This window comes from Sapajus apella, unplaced genomic scaffold (genome assembly GCF_009761245.1).
Source record: "Sapajus apella isolate SASKATOON/1434 unplaced genomic scaffold, GSC_monkey_1.0 scaffold1061, whole genome shotgun sequence".
NCBI lineage: Eukaryota > Metazoa > Chordata > Mammalia > Primates > Cebidae > Sapajus > Sapajus apella.
In genome coordinates, this window is record NW_022437987.1 from 8,079 (window position 1) to 20,541 (window position 12,463).

The 12,463-nt window shown below is 45.3% G+C and overlaps 2 long non-coding RNA genes across 2 annotated transcripts in view; one reads left to right on the top strand and one right to left on the bottom strand.

Moving 5' to 3' along the window:
* Positions 1-8,689, bottom strand: part of LOC116546564 — a 16,356-nt gene extending 7,667 nt beyond the window's left edge. The window contains exon 1 of the long non-coding RNA XR_004266765.1: positions 8,576-8,689. This is a non-coding gene — a long non-coding RNA (uncharacterized LOC116546564). The remainder of the gene's footprint in view (positions 1-8,575) is intronic.
* The window catches only part of LOC116546565, a 15,890-nt gene extending 7,049 nt beyond the window's left edge, over positions 1-8,841 (top strand). Inside the window, exon 3 of the long non-coding RNA XR_004266766.1 lies at positions 8,685-8,841. This is a non-coding gene — a long non-coding RNA (uncharacterized LOC116546565). The remainder of the gene's footprint in view (positions 1-8,684) is intronic.
* The last annotated feature ends 3,622 nt before the right edge of the window (positions 8,842-12,463 follow it).

Here is a 12,463-nt window from a genome sequence, read left to right on the forward strand (position 1 = left end):
AAAAAAAAAAAAAAGATAACTTCCTTTTCTCCAGATCCTTAATCACATCTGCAAAGTCCCTTCTGCCACAGAGGGTAACATTCACAGCTTCCAGTGATTAGGGTATGTGTATCTTTGGGGGACATTACTCACCTATCTTCTTTTCTGAGGATTGAGCAAGACATGCCTCCTGGATTGTGAGAAGAGGTAATTTATGCATCATCTTTAGTTAGTTTAACTCTGGACTTGAGTCATCGGCTTGTTCAGAGTTCACTAGAGAGTCGGTTATGTTCCCACTGAGACACACTGTCACCTGCCCACCTGTGTGAGGAAGACAAGGGAAGCTTTTTCTTAATCCTGGGTTGCTCATTGTCTCAGAGACACCTGGGGATTGGATATACAGAAGAAGGCAGCTGCACTGGACCAGTGCTGGGGGTGGGGCTGGGCCCAAGGAAGCTGGGTCCTCCTCTCTTGCTCCTCCCTCCACACCTCACTTGCAACTGCATGATGAGAAAAATCTATTCTCTCAAATGGAACAAATCTCTCTGTTATCTCTATAGGGTGGTCAGAAACCACTGACCCAGACACAAGCAGCTTCAGGACCTAAAGTGAAGAACACTGAAAACCCCAGGAAGGAATAGTGTAAAGAAGGAGAAGAGAGAGCTATGAAAGAACAGAACACAGAGCAAAATCCCCCTGCCTTTGGGGGAAGGATCAGCCATCATGGATTCTCTGGCTTGGGCCCCAGTCTTGCAGCCAGCATTTGGCTTTCATCTTCCAATATCTTTGGGGGCAGAACTGATCTGTGCATTCCACAGCATCAGGCGCCAATGCGGTAGCAGCATGTGAGAATGAACTGAAGCAAATATAACTTCCATTAAGTGTGCATTCATTTTGCGTGTCACTCTGTATCTTGCCCCATAGCAATGTAGCAGAGTCAGTTTTACAACACATTTTTTAGATGTGAAAGTGGAGTTGTAGAGAAAGTGAACAGCCTGCCCACAAGTAACACAGCTTTTTGGTACTAGAACAGATTCCAAATCCATCATCTCTTCCCTACACCACCCAGTCTTTTTCTCAGGCTCTGGGGAAGTTCACACAGCCACCTCCCTCCCTCCCTGCCCTCCACCAAAGGGTCTCTTCAAACATCCCTCCCTCCCCCCCTTTTTGAGATGGAGCCTCATTCTGGGCTCAGTCTGGAGGACAGTGGCAAGATCTTGGCTCACTGCAACCTGCAACCTCTGTCTCCCAGATTTTCCTCCTGAAGTGATTCTCCTGCTTCAATCTCCCGAGTAGGTGGGATGACAGGCACCCACCACCACACCTGGCTAATTTTGTATTTTTAGTTGAGATGGCGTTCCACCAAATTGGCCAGGCTAGTCTAGATCTCCTGACCTCAAGTGTTTCACTCCCCTTGGGCTCCCAAAGTGTTAGAATTACAGGCACGAGCCACCGTGCCTGGCCAGAGTCATCATGTATCCTGGCAGGGAGTGGAGCCAAGAAGACAGGCAAGTGTCCATAGCACCACCGCCTTATGTGGGACCTGCCACTTCAGCTGGCTGGTTGCTGGTCTCCACACTGGTTCCCTTCCAACAGCTAAGCCCACCCAAGCTGGGGGACACCTAAGCAAGCCTTCACCCAGTTCCACAAGACTGGCTGGCACCATTTTGGCTCCTGCAGACAGGTGTCTCCATTGCTGAGTAGGTTCTCCGGTGAATCAGGGCTTCCAAAGTCTCCCCTAGAGAAATGCTGTTTGCCCCTTCCCTTCCTCCCTTCCATGGTTGCTTTCTGTTTAGCCCCTCTCTGCCCAAACAAAGATGCTTTCATTGCTCTCTGTAGAATTCATATTTATCATTCTACTACCCATTCATAGCTCACAATTCACTTTTGTAATGCTTTGCTACCTATACTTAGGCCTTCTTTGCAAAAGGTGAAAATTGGAGAGGAAAGAGTGACTAAGCTTTTGCTAGACTTAGACTAACTTAAAAAGTCCTGTAGAAATCCTTACTAGACATGGGGGCAGCGGTGAGCATCCCACAGGACTTGCCACTGGGATGTCTTTTAGGCAAGTGGAGTCAATTCAGGTCAGATGATTTAAAGAAGATAAACACCTCGTTTTCAATGGCAACACTGTTCGGATCTAATACAAATTGGAGAACCAACAAATTTGGTCTAGAGATTGCTCTTTGTGTTATAATGCTATTTTATGATTAAATTTATTCTGTAAAAAGAAAGGAAACTGGGGAGAATTCCTAATGTGCAGGCTTTTATGGCGCTCTACCAAGATCGTGATGTAAGAGATAGCTATAGATTGCGTCTGGTTCACGGCACCCCTGACACCAAAGAGCTCCCCCCGATATCCTAGATGACCACTTCCTAGCTGCTCCAGCTAGAAAGCCTGCAACCATACCTGGGAGCTTCCTCAGTCCCTCAATTCTAAAGAGGTTCCCACCAGTTCTGTAGCACAGGATTCCACTCCAAGATCAAGAACTTCTCCTCCTTATCCAACGAATCCCAGCCTATGCCCCCTGCTGCCCAAGAAAGTCAGCCCAACCAGTACCACCAGGAGTGGGGACCCATGTCAGCCCCTCAAATCAAACCTGTGTCCATATCAGGAGGTAGTTGATAGAGACGGCCGAAAAATCAGAATATATGTACCTTTTTTGTGTCCTATTTGGCTTTATGTAAGAAAATTTGGCCAGTTTTCAGAGGATCCAGGGAAGTTTGTAAAGGAGTTTGTTAAATTGGCCATGTCCTTTGATTTAAGGTGGCATGAAATGCAAATATTATCTACTTGTTATGCCATAGGAAAAAAAAAAGAGGCTGGGTGCAATGGTTCATACCTGTAATCCCAGCAGGGGAAGATTTGAGAGGCCAAGGCGGGTGGATCACCTGTGGTCAGGAGTTCAAGACCAGCCAGGCCAACATGGTGAAACCCTTTCTCTACTAAAAATACAAACAGCCAGGCATGGCGGTGGGTGCCTGTAATCCCAGCTGCTCGGGAAGCTGAGGCAGGAGAATTGCTTCAGCCTGGGAGGCAGAGACTGCAGCAAACGGAGATCACGCCAGTGCACTCCAGCCTCGGCAACAGAGCAAGACTCTGTCTCAAAAAAAAAGAAAAACCTCGTGACTTCAAGTGCTAGGAATACACGGGATTATAGGCGTGAGCCACTGCACCTGGCTGGCCGTTTTGAACATTTTAAGTGCCTCATATAAATGGAATCATCCAGTATTTCCCTTTTTGTGACTGGCTTATTTTACTCAGCATTATATCCTCAAGGTTCATCCATACTGCAGCATGGGTGAGAATTTCCTTCCTTTTTAAGGCTCAATAATATTCCATTGCATGTGTAGACCTCATTTTGCCTCCCCATTCATCTGTTGATGAAAAGTTAGGTTGCTTCCATGGGTGTACAAATATCTGTTTGAGACTCTGCTTTCAATATTTTTTTTTAAGGCTAGTCAGGTGAAGCCGTGGGAGTGGAGAAGGAACAAAGAAATCTGTAACTGGTTGTGATCAAGTCGTTGTAAACACCACTGCACTCGGACCAGCTGCTTTCAATATTTTTGAATATACACCCAGCAGTGGAATTGCTGGATCATATGGTAATTCTATTTTTAATTTTTTGAGGAAATGCCACGCTGTTTTCCACAGTGGCTGCCTGCTGTTATTGGGTGAAGTTTATGTCTGTTAGATCTAGTTGGCTGATTGTGTTCAATTCTCTATTTGCTTAATTTTTTTCTGTATGGTTGCTCTGGCCATTATTGAGCACGAATGATTTAGAAGCGATAACATGCTGGTCTAGTGCGAACAGGAATGTAGCTTGAATCTTGACACCACCTCGTCCAGCAGCACAGCCTATCCTGTACTCAATGGAAATCAGTATCTATTTGTCTATTAAATTTTACTAAGTAATTTCGGAGAGATATAAGAGAATAATGCTTTTGTAAAAATTATTTTTTTTTGAGACAGAGTGTCATTCTGTCACCCAGACTGAAGTGCAGTGGTGCGGTCCCAGCTCACTGGAACCTCCACCCCCAAGGTTCAAGCAATTCTCCTGCTCAGCCTCCCGGGTAGCTGGGATTACAGGCACACACCACCACGCCCAGATAATTTTCATATTTTTAGTAGAGAAGGGGTTTCACCATGTTGGCGAGGCTGGTCTCAAAGTCCTTACTCATGATCTGCCTGCCTTGGCCTCCTAAAGTGCTGGGATTACAGGTGTGAGCCAGCGAACCCAGACCTAAAATATTATTTTTAACATGTAAGAATAGATTTCCAATGATTTTTATTATTGTAGCTACGTACTCCACCATATTAAGAACTCTTCCCCACTTCTACAAGACCCAGTTGATGCACAAGGACACAGTCTCTGAGGGGATGAGCTGGACCAAGGACCAATCAGGTTCAGAGACCTGGTGAGGGACAGTTGTCAAGGGTCTTGGTTCACTGACTGAGAGGCCTGCTCTTTTCTTTCCTTTTCTGAGACAGACTTGCTCTGTCGCCCAGGCTGAAGTGCAGTGGTGCGATCTTGGCTCACTGCAACCTCCTCCTCAGGTTCAAGCGGTTCTCCTGCCTCAGCCCCTCCAGTAGCTGGGATTACAGGTGGGCGCCACCACGCCCGGTTAATTTTTATATTTGTAGTGGAGACGAGGTTTCAGCATGAGGGCCAGGTGGCTGGGATTCCCCCGCTTCGCCCCAGATCCCCGGGAGAGGCCAGCGCGGCCCTCCCATGGGTGTCACAGAGACAGATGCGATGCGGGTCCCTCTCCCTGGGAAAGGGGTGGCTGGGTCCAGTCCGCAGGGTCCCTCTGGGACTGACGTAGGATGGAGGTGAGGTGGGCAGCGCTGGACCCCAGGGCCCCTGCCTGCCTCCTGGGGAGCAGGTGACCCAGGCAGCCATGGTCAGGCCGCGGTGTCTGGGCCCTAGCGAGGCCCCCGGGCTCCCACAGGACGGATGGGACAGGAACGCCGGGAGGCCCTGCTGCCCTCGGGACTGTCCCTCCAGTCCCCGATTTCCGTGGTTCTAAGGTCCCCTCTGCAGAGGGACCAGGGAGCCCCCCCTGCATCCTGAGGCGCCGCGCTTGAGGGACTCCAGAGCTCTGGCCAGGCCGCTTCCTTTCCGGATTGTGAAACTGAGGTCCAGAGGAGGGCAGGGGCAGGTCCTGGAAGCTCCCCAGGCAAAGGGAGCCAATCTCAGGGCTGGGGTCACAGGGCTCCACTCCTGCCACCTCTAGGGCGCTAGAGCCGGGAGCACAGGCTGGGGCCTTTCGTCCACCGCTGGGGCTGGGCGGAGGCTCGGCCTGTGCCGCAACGCGAGGCTGCTGCTGTGCAGTCCGAGCCGCGGCCCCTTTAAGAAGGGGGTGGTGCCTCAGCCAGTCGCTAGGGACGCTGCCTGCGTGCGCGCCTCCACGGAAGCCGAGACGGTGCTTCCCTTCCCGCGGGGCCGGCAGAAGCGGCGGCGAAGCGGCGGTGAAGCGGCGGCGGGTTCCTAGCCCGCAGAAGCGGCGAAGAGGCGGCTGAGCGGTCCCAACCGGCAGAAGCGGCGGCGGCCAGAAGCGGCGAAGCAATGGCGCGGTTCCAGCTGGCAGAAGCCGCGAAGCCGCGAAGAAGCGGCGCGGTCCTAGCCGGCAGAAACAGCGAAGCGGCGGGGCGGTCCCAGCCGGCAGAAGCATCGAAGCGGCAAAGCGGCAGCACCGTCCCAGCCGGCAGAAGCGGCGAAGTGGCGAAGCAGCGGCGCGGTCCCAGCCGGCAGAAGCGGCCGTGAGATCCCAGCTAGCAACAGCGGAGTCGGCTCGGTAAGAGCCAGCAGAACTGGCGGCGGTGTGGTCGGAGCGAGCGAAAGCGGCGGTGCTGTGGTGGAATCAAGCGAAAGCGGCGGCCAGAGGCAGCGTCGTGGTGAGAGCCCGCAGAAGCGGAGTCGGAGGGGAACGTCGGTGCGATCTTAATGGGATGGCCCTCAGGTAGGAACCAAATGCCAGATATGGTTTCAGTATAACCAAGCCCGGTCTATATGGGCCCGGAGCGAGAAGAGCGGCGGATGTGGGCGGGTTGGGTTGCTGGTTTCACGGAGGGTGGTAGATTAAGAGACCAAATATAGTGGTGGATATCCATGGTTAGGATTGTCGAAGTGTGATGGGCTATGTCCGATCAATGATTCAATGTACGAATGTATGATCAATGATATTATGTGGTGGGCGATATCCACATACTTGCTATGCTGTTAGGTACTTCTCAGGATTGAATGTGTTATGGTCCAATGTGGAGTTATAGTTCTTGCTTGTAAGCATGTTTTGTAGTGTTTTGATGTACGTTTTGAGTTAACGTGTTCTGTATGATTAAGCATTTGCAGTACTAGGTATTATTCACGGGGATAAACAGTAGTGCACTAATTACATAAGTGGTAGAGATAGTATATGTACTTATAAAGTACTTCATGGCTAAGCCTTCAATGATATTAAAATAAATTATTCAGGGAATAGTTTAAGATTAGAATTTCAGCTTTGGGTGTTGATGGTAGAATTAGATACTCTTTCCCCCATTGTCCTGGGGAGTAGATGCTCTCCCAGTTTACAAGACCAGGGTATTAAATTATACTACAAGGACCTTTATCATTTAAGTAATTTGTTTTCGATTAAAGCGGAGAGGGAAATTAGGGTAATGATAATAAGGAAGTAAATAATGGATGCGGTTTGGCCAGTAGTTACAAAGAGATATTCTACTGGTTGGCCTCCGTTTCATGTGAGTGCAAGTAGATCGGCTACTAGTGTTCAGAATAGGATTTGGGTGATTGGTCGGAAAGCTATGCTTTGTTGTTTGGATAAATGTGTTACAGGGATAGTTATTAGAATTAGGATGGAGAGCATGAGGGCTAGGACGCCCCCTAGTTTGTTGGGGATAGATGGTAAGATTGCGTATGCAAATAGAAAATATCAGTCTGGTTTGATGTGGGGCGGGGTATTGAGGGGGTTAGCTAATGTATAATTATCTGGGTCGGTGAAAAGGTCGGGTGTAAATAAGGTCAGGCTTATTAGGGATAGGAGGGGAAACATTAGTCCGAGGATGTCTTTAGTTGTGTAGTAGGGATGAAATGTAATTTTGTCGGGCTCTGATGTCACTCCTGATGGGTTACTTGATCCCGTCTCATGCAGAAACAAGAGATGGATAGTCGCTAGGGCTGCAATAATGAAGGGTAAAATGAAATGGAAAGTAAAGAATCGTGTGAGGTGGCTTTGTCTACTGAGAAGCCACCTCAGATTCATTGTACAAGGTCAGATCCGATGTAGGGGATGGCTGTTAAAGGATTTGTAATTCCTCAAAATGATATTTGTCCCCATGGGAGGACGTAGCCTATGAATGCTGTAGCTATAGTTGTAAGTAGTAGGATGTTACCGTTATTTCAAGTCTTCCGAAAAAGGAAAGATCCGTAATATAGACCTTGGCCAATATGAAGAAAGAGGCATACGAAGAATATGGAAGCGCCATTGGCATGTAAATAGCGGATTATTCAGCCGTAGTTGACGCCTCGGGTGATAATGGGAGACTGAGGAGGAAGCGGTTGAAGTGTCTGGTGTATAGTGTGTAGCTAAGAATAGCCCTGTGGTAATTTGAATAATTAGGCAGGTGCCTAGGAGTGAGCCGAAATTCCATCAAGAGGAGATGTTAGATGGTGTAGGGAGGTCAATGAATGAATGATTAATCATTTTTGTTAGTGGGTGTGTTTTACGAGGGGAAGTCATTAGGATTCTTATAGTCGAAGTACAACAATGGCTTTTATATCATTAGTGATGGTTATAATCCATGTGGGAATAATGACATATGCTTCATTTTCATTAAGTATTATTTTAGTAATGGGGTTTGTGGGGTTTTCTTCTAAGCCTTCACCTATTTACGGTGGGTTAGTGCTAATTTTTAGTGGTGCTGTAGGTTGTGTAATTACATTATGTTTTGGTGGATCTTATATAGGGCTTATAGTTTTTAATTTATTTAGGTGATATAACGGTTGTTTTTGGTTATACTGCGGCAATAGCAGTCGATGAGCATCCCGAGACATGGGTATCAAGCACTGATATTTTAGGGATTTTTATGTTAAGTTTCATGTTGGAAATAACTATAGTAGCTTTACTAGGTGGTGATCCCAATGAAACGGTGGAGGTTACCATTAATTATAAGACTGTGGCAAGTTGAATAATTTATGAGGGTGAGGGACCAGGGTTAATTCGTGAAGCTCCTACGGGTGCCGCTGCCTTAGATAATTACGGTGTTTGAGTTGTTTTAGTTACTTGTTGGGTGTTGTTTATGGGCATGCGTATTGCGATTGAGCTTACTCGTGGCGGGGGCTAAATAGTTAAATGTAGTGCCAGAGCAGGTGGAATAAAGAAAGATAAAAAATAGAGTTTAATTAGGCCCTTTTGAGTGGATGTGGTTGTAGAGATTGAGATTTGAGTTTGTGTTGTTATTGCTGGTATGGATTTTTCTGATCATAATAGGGCTAGTAAGATTGAGGTGAAGTTCTGGCTTGTGGTTAAGCTTGAATGGGGGTCAAAGCGATGAGAAGTGATTGAGTAAAAGCCTAGTATGTTAGAGAAGTAGAACGTTTTTACTGGGGTGCTTAATTTTATATTGTTGGTTATGAGATTAAGTTCTGTTGCTAGAAGGAGCCCTAAGATGGTTACGCCTAAAGCTGTAAGTGTAAGGTAATAAGGTGTAGTGACTTGAGGGTGTGAGGCAGGAGGAACACAACTGGAAATAAGAAACCCGGCGAAAGTGCTACACACTGCTAGGGGATTAATTGGGTTTATTAATAGGGGATTGTTTTCATTAATTAAGATAGGACTTGTAAAGCGAGGGTGTCCCCTTAGAGTAAAGAAAATAATGCGGATACTGTATATAGCTGTAAGGGAGGCGGCTACGACAGTAGTTGTACGGGCTCAGGCGTTGGGATACGACGTCTTGGTGGTTTCGGTGATTAGATCTTTTGAGTAGAAGCCTGTAAGGAAGGGTACACCTGTAAGTGCAAAGCACCAACAATGAGGGAGGAAGCGGTGAAGGGTAGAGTTTTAAATAGGCCTCCTATTTTTCGAATATTTTGCTCATTGTTTGGGCTTTGAATTATAGATCCTGCAGATAGAAATAGTATAGCTTTAAAAAAGGCGTGGGTACAGATCTGAAGAAAGGCTACGCCAATTGTTACTATTATGAGGCCTAGTTGGCTTGAGGTTGAAAAGGCTCTGTGCGATCTTTTTAAAATCATTTTGTGTTAGAGCACAGATTGCTGTAAATAGGGTGGTGATAGCTCCTAGTGATAAAATGAGCGTTTGAAGAAGCACATTGTTTTCGATTAGGGGATGAAAGCGGATAATTAAGAAAATTCCTGCAACGACTGTTGTGCTGCAGTGCAGTAACGCGGAAACTGGGGTAGGTCCTTCTGTGGCGGAGGGTAGTCATGGGTGGAGACCAAATTGGGCTGATTTTCCTGTTGCTGCTGGGAGGAGGCTTATTAGAGGAAAAGGGTTTGGGGTAGAGTTGAGAATAAATATTTGTTGAAAATCTCATGAATTGGGGTATAGGAAGAGTCATGCCATTGCTAGAATAAAGCCGATATCTCCAGCGCGGTTATCTAGAGTTGCTTGTAAGGCTGCTGTGTTGGCGTCTGTTCAGCCGTGTCATCAGCTAATTAGTGGAAAGGATATAATGCCTGTCCCTTCTCACCCAATAAAAAGTTGGAATAGATTATTAGCGGTAATTAGAATGAGCATTGTGACAAGAAAAATAAGTAGACACTTGAGAAATTGATTAATGTTTGGATCTGAGCTTATATATCATGTTGAGAATTCTACGATTGATCAGGTAACGAATAATGCTGCGGGGGTAAATATTACGGAAAAGAAATCTAGCTTAAAGTTTAGTGATAATTTGATAGTTTGGATTGTTATTCAATGTCAGTTTGAAATTACTGATTCTTGGCCTGTAAAGATAAATAATGTTATGGATCGGATGCTGATGATAAAGGCATAGGTAATAGCTACTTTTACATAATGTGGGTCTAAAAAATTTTGTGGGGGTTAATTAGAGTAATTATGATGGGTGCTAGTAAGGGGATTAGTATTATGAGAGTGACGGAAGAATGCATTTTTACCTTTATTTGGAGTTGCACCAGTATTTTTGGCTCCGAAGACCAATGGATAACGACTATCCTTTAAAAGTTGAGAAAGCCAAGCTGTTAAGCTTGGGGGCATGAATTAGCAGTTCTTGCATACTTTCTCTGTAGTTAAGAAGTTATGGGCTTCTATTGTTAGACTCACAATCTAATGTTTTGGTTAAACTACAGCTACAGGGTGTCAATCCTGTGGTCACCTTGGGCTTTAGGGTGAGGAGGAGGATTGGTGCCATATGTATTAGTATTACAGTAGTGTGTTTTCTCGTGTGAATAGAGGTTTTACATTACTAGTGCTATACGGTAATGGTCCTCGCCGTGTTGAAGTAAGTATGTGTAGCGAATATAGGGCTGTGATTAGTATGTTGACTACTGTAAATATGACAGTAAAGTTGGGTCAAGAGAAGGAGGCGAAAATTGTTAATAGTTCTCCTATTAGATTGGTAGTTGGAGGTAAGACGAGATTGGCAAGATTTGCTAGTCATGAGAGAGCTAGGAGTGGGAATAGTGTTTGGCGGCCTCGGGTAGATATTACAGTTGGGCTGTGGATTCGTTCGTAATTTGAATTTGCTAGGCGCAACAATAAAGATGAAGTGAGTCCGTGGGCAGTTGTTAGGATTATTGGGCCCGTCAGGCTTCAGGGGGTTTGGATAAGGATGGCTGGGATAACAAGTGCCACATCGCTGACAGAAGAGAAGGCGATGAGTGATTTCAGGTCAGCTTGTCGTAAGCAGATAGAGCTTGTTGTAAGTATACCTCAGAGGGATAAAATAAGAAAGGGGTAACTTATTTTTTCTGTCGGGGGTTAAGAACAGGGGTAGTTCGTATCATGCCATAGCCGCCTAGTTTTTGTAGGACTGCAGCAAGTACTATTGAGCCAGAAACTGGGGCTTCAACATGGGCTTCAGGGAGTCATGGATGAAGCCCGTATAAGGGTATTTTGACTATAAAGGCTATTACGCACCCTAGTCATATAACATTATTAGTTCAGGAAAGTAATACTTCTTTAGTGCTAATTATCATTGTCAGTATATGTAAGGATCCTAGGCTACTTAAGTAATAGAGGAGTGTAAGAAGTAATGGAAGAGATCCTGCTAGTGTGTAAAATAAGAAGTATGAGCCAGCGTTGAGGCGTTCTGGCTGATATCCTCAGCGCATAATGATAATTAAGGTAGGAATCAGGCTGGTTTCGAATAGGATATAAAATCGGATTAGTTCTGTAGCTGTCAATGTTATGATTAGGGAGATTTGTAAAAAAATTAATATTGAGATGTATAGTTTTTTCGTGGGGGGGATTATTGAGATGTATAGCTTTTTTCGTGGGAGGTGTTGTGTTGCTAAGATTATTAGCGGCAGTAGTCAGGCTGTTAGGGTTAACAGAGGTGATGTTAATGGGCCTGAGAAGAAAATTAGTGATAGATTCCATGAATTATTTGGGAAATATAAGAGTAGGAGGGTGAAAGCACTAATTGCTAGGCTGCAGGTTGTTATATTAATTCATATTATATGGTTTTTGAAAGTCATATTATTGGAAGTATCATAATTGTTGGTAAAATAATTTTTAGCACTGAAGTAGATTTAAGTTTTGCACATAATCTCAGCCATATAGATTAGAAATTAAGAGTAATAGGGCTAGGCCTACTGCAGCTTCCCATGTGGCGAATACTAGAAGGGTAATAGGTATCACATGTATTAATATGAAGCGTATATTTAAGGTCGTGAGTGTGGCTGTAATGAATAGTGACGCTATTGTGCCGTCCAGACATAGTAGGGATGATATTAGGTGGGATCGGTAGGTTAGTAGTCCTAGTAAAGGTATGAAATATGCTAATGCGGTATTAATGTAAGTGAAAGACACTTTGGTAAATACGATTTAACATAATCTAATGAGTCAAAATCATTTGTTTTGAATAAACGATATACCAACTCAACTCAATCTAACCCCTTCTGAGTTCATTCCTAGGTTAATCCCAATACTAGAGTAGCAAGTAGAGTAAGAATGATGTTGATTGTTAGCATTAAGTTGTTTGTTTGGGTTGCCCATGGTAGAGGTAAAATAGTAGGGCAATTTCTAGGTCAAATGGAAGAAATGGGACAGCAACTAAGAAAAATTTTATAGAGAAGGGTAGGTGGGCGGAGGTTGTAGGGTCAAACCCACATTCATGGGGTTACGTTTCTCTGGATATGTATTTAATTGTGGGAGTCAGAATGTAACGGTGATTAGAAGTGAAGCTAGAAGAATATTAGTCACTAGGGTTAGTGCTAGATTGATGACTCTCCTTTGAGTCTATCGAGGCTTATTGATCAGAAGTCATTGCTACTGTTTA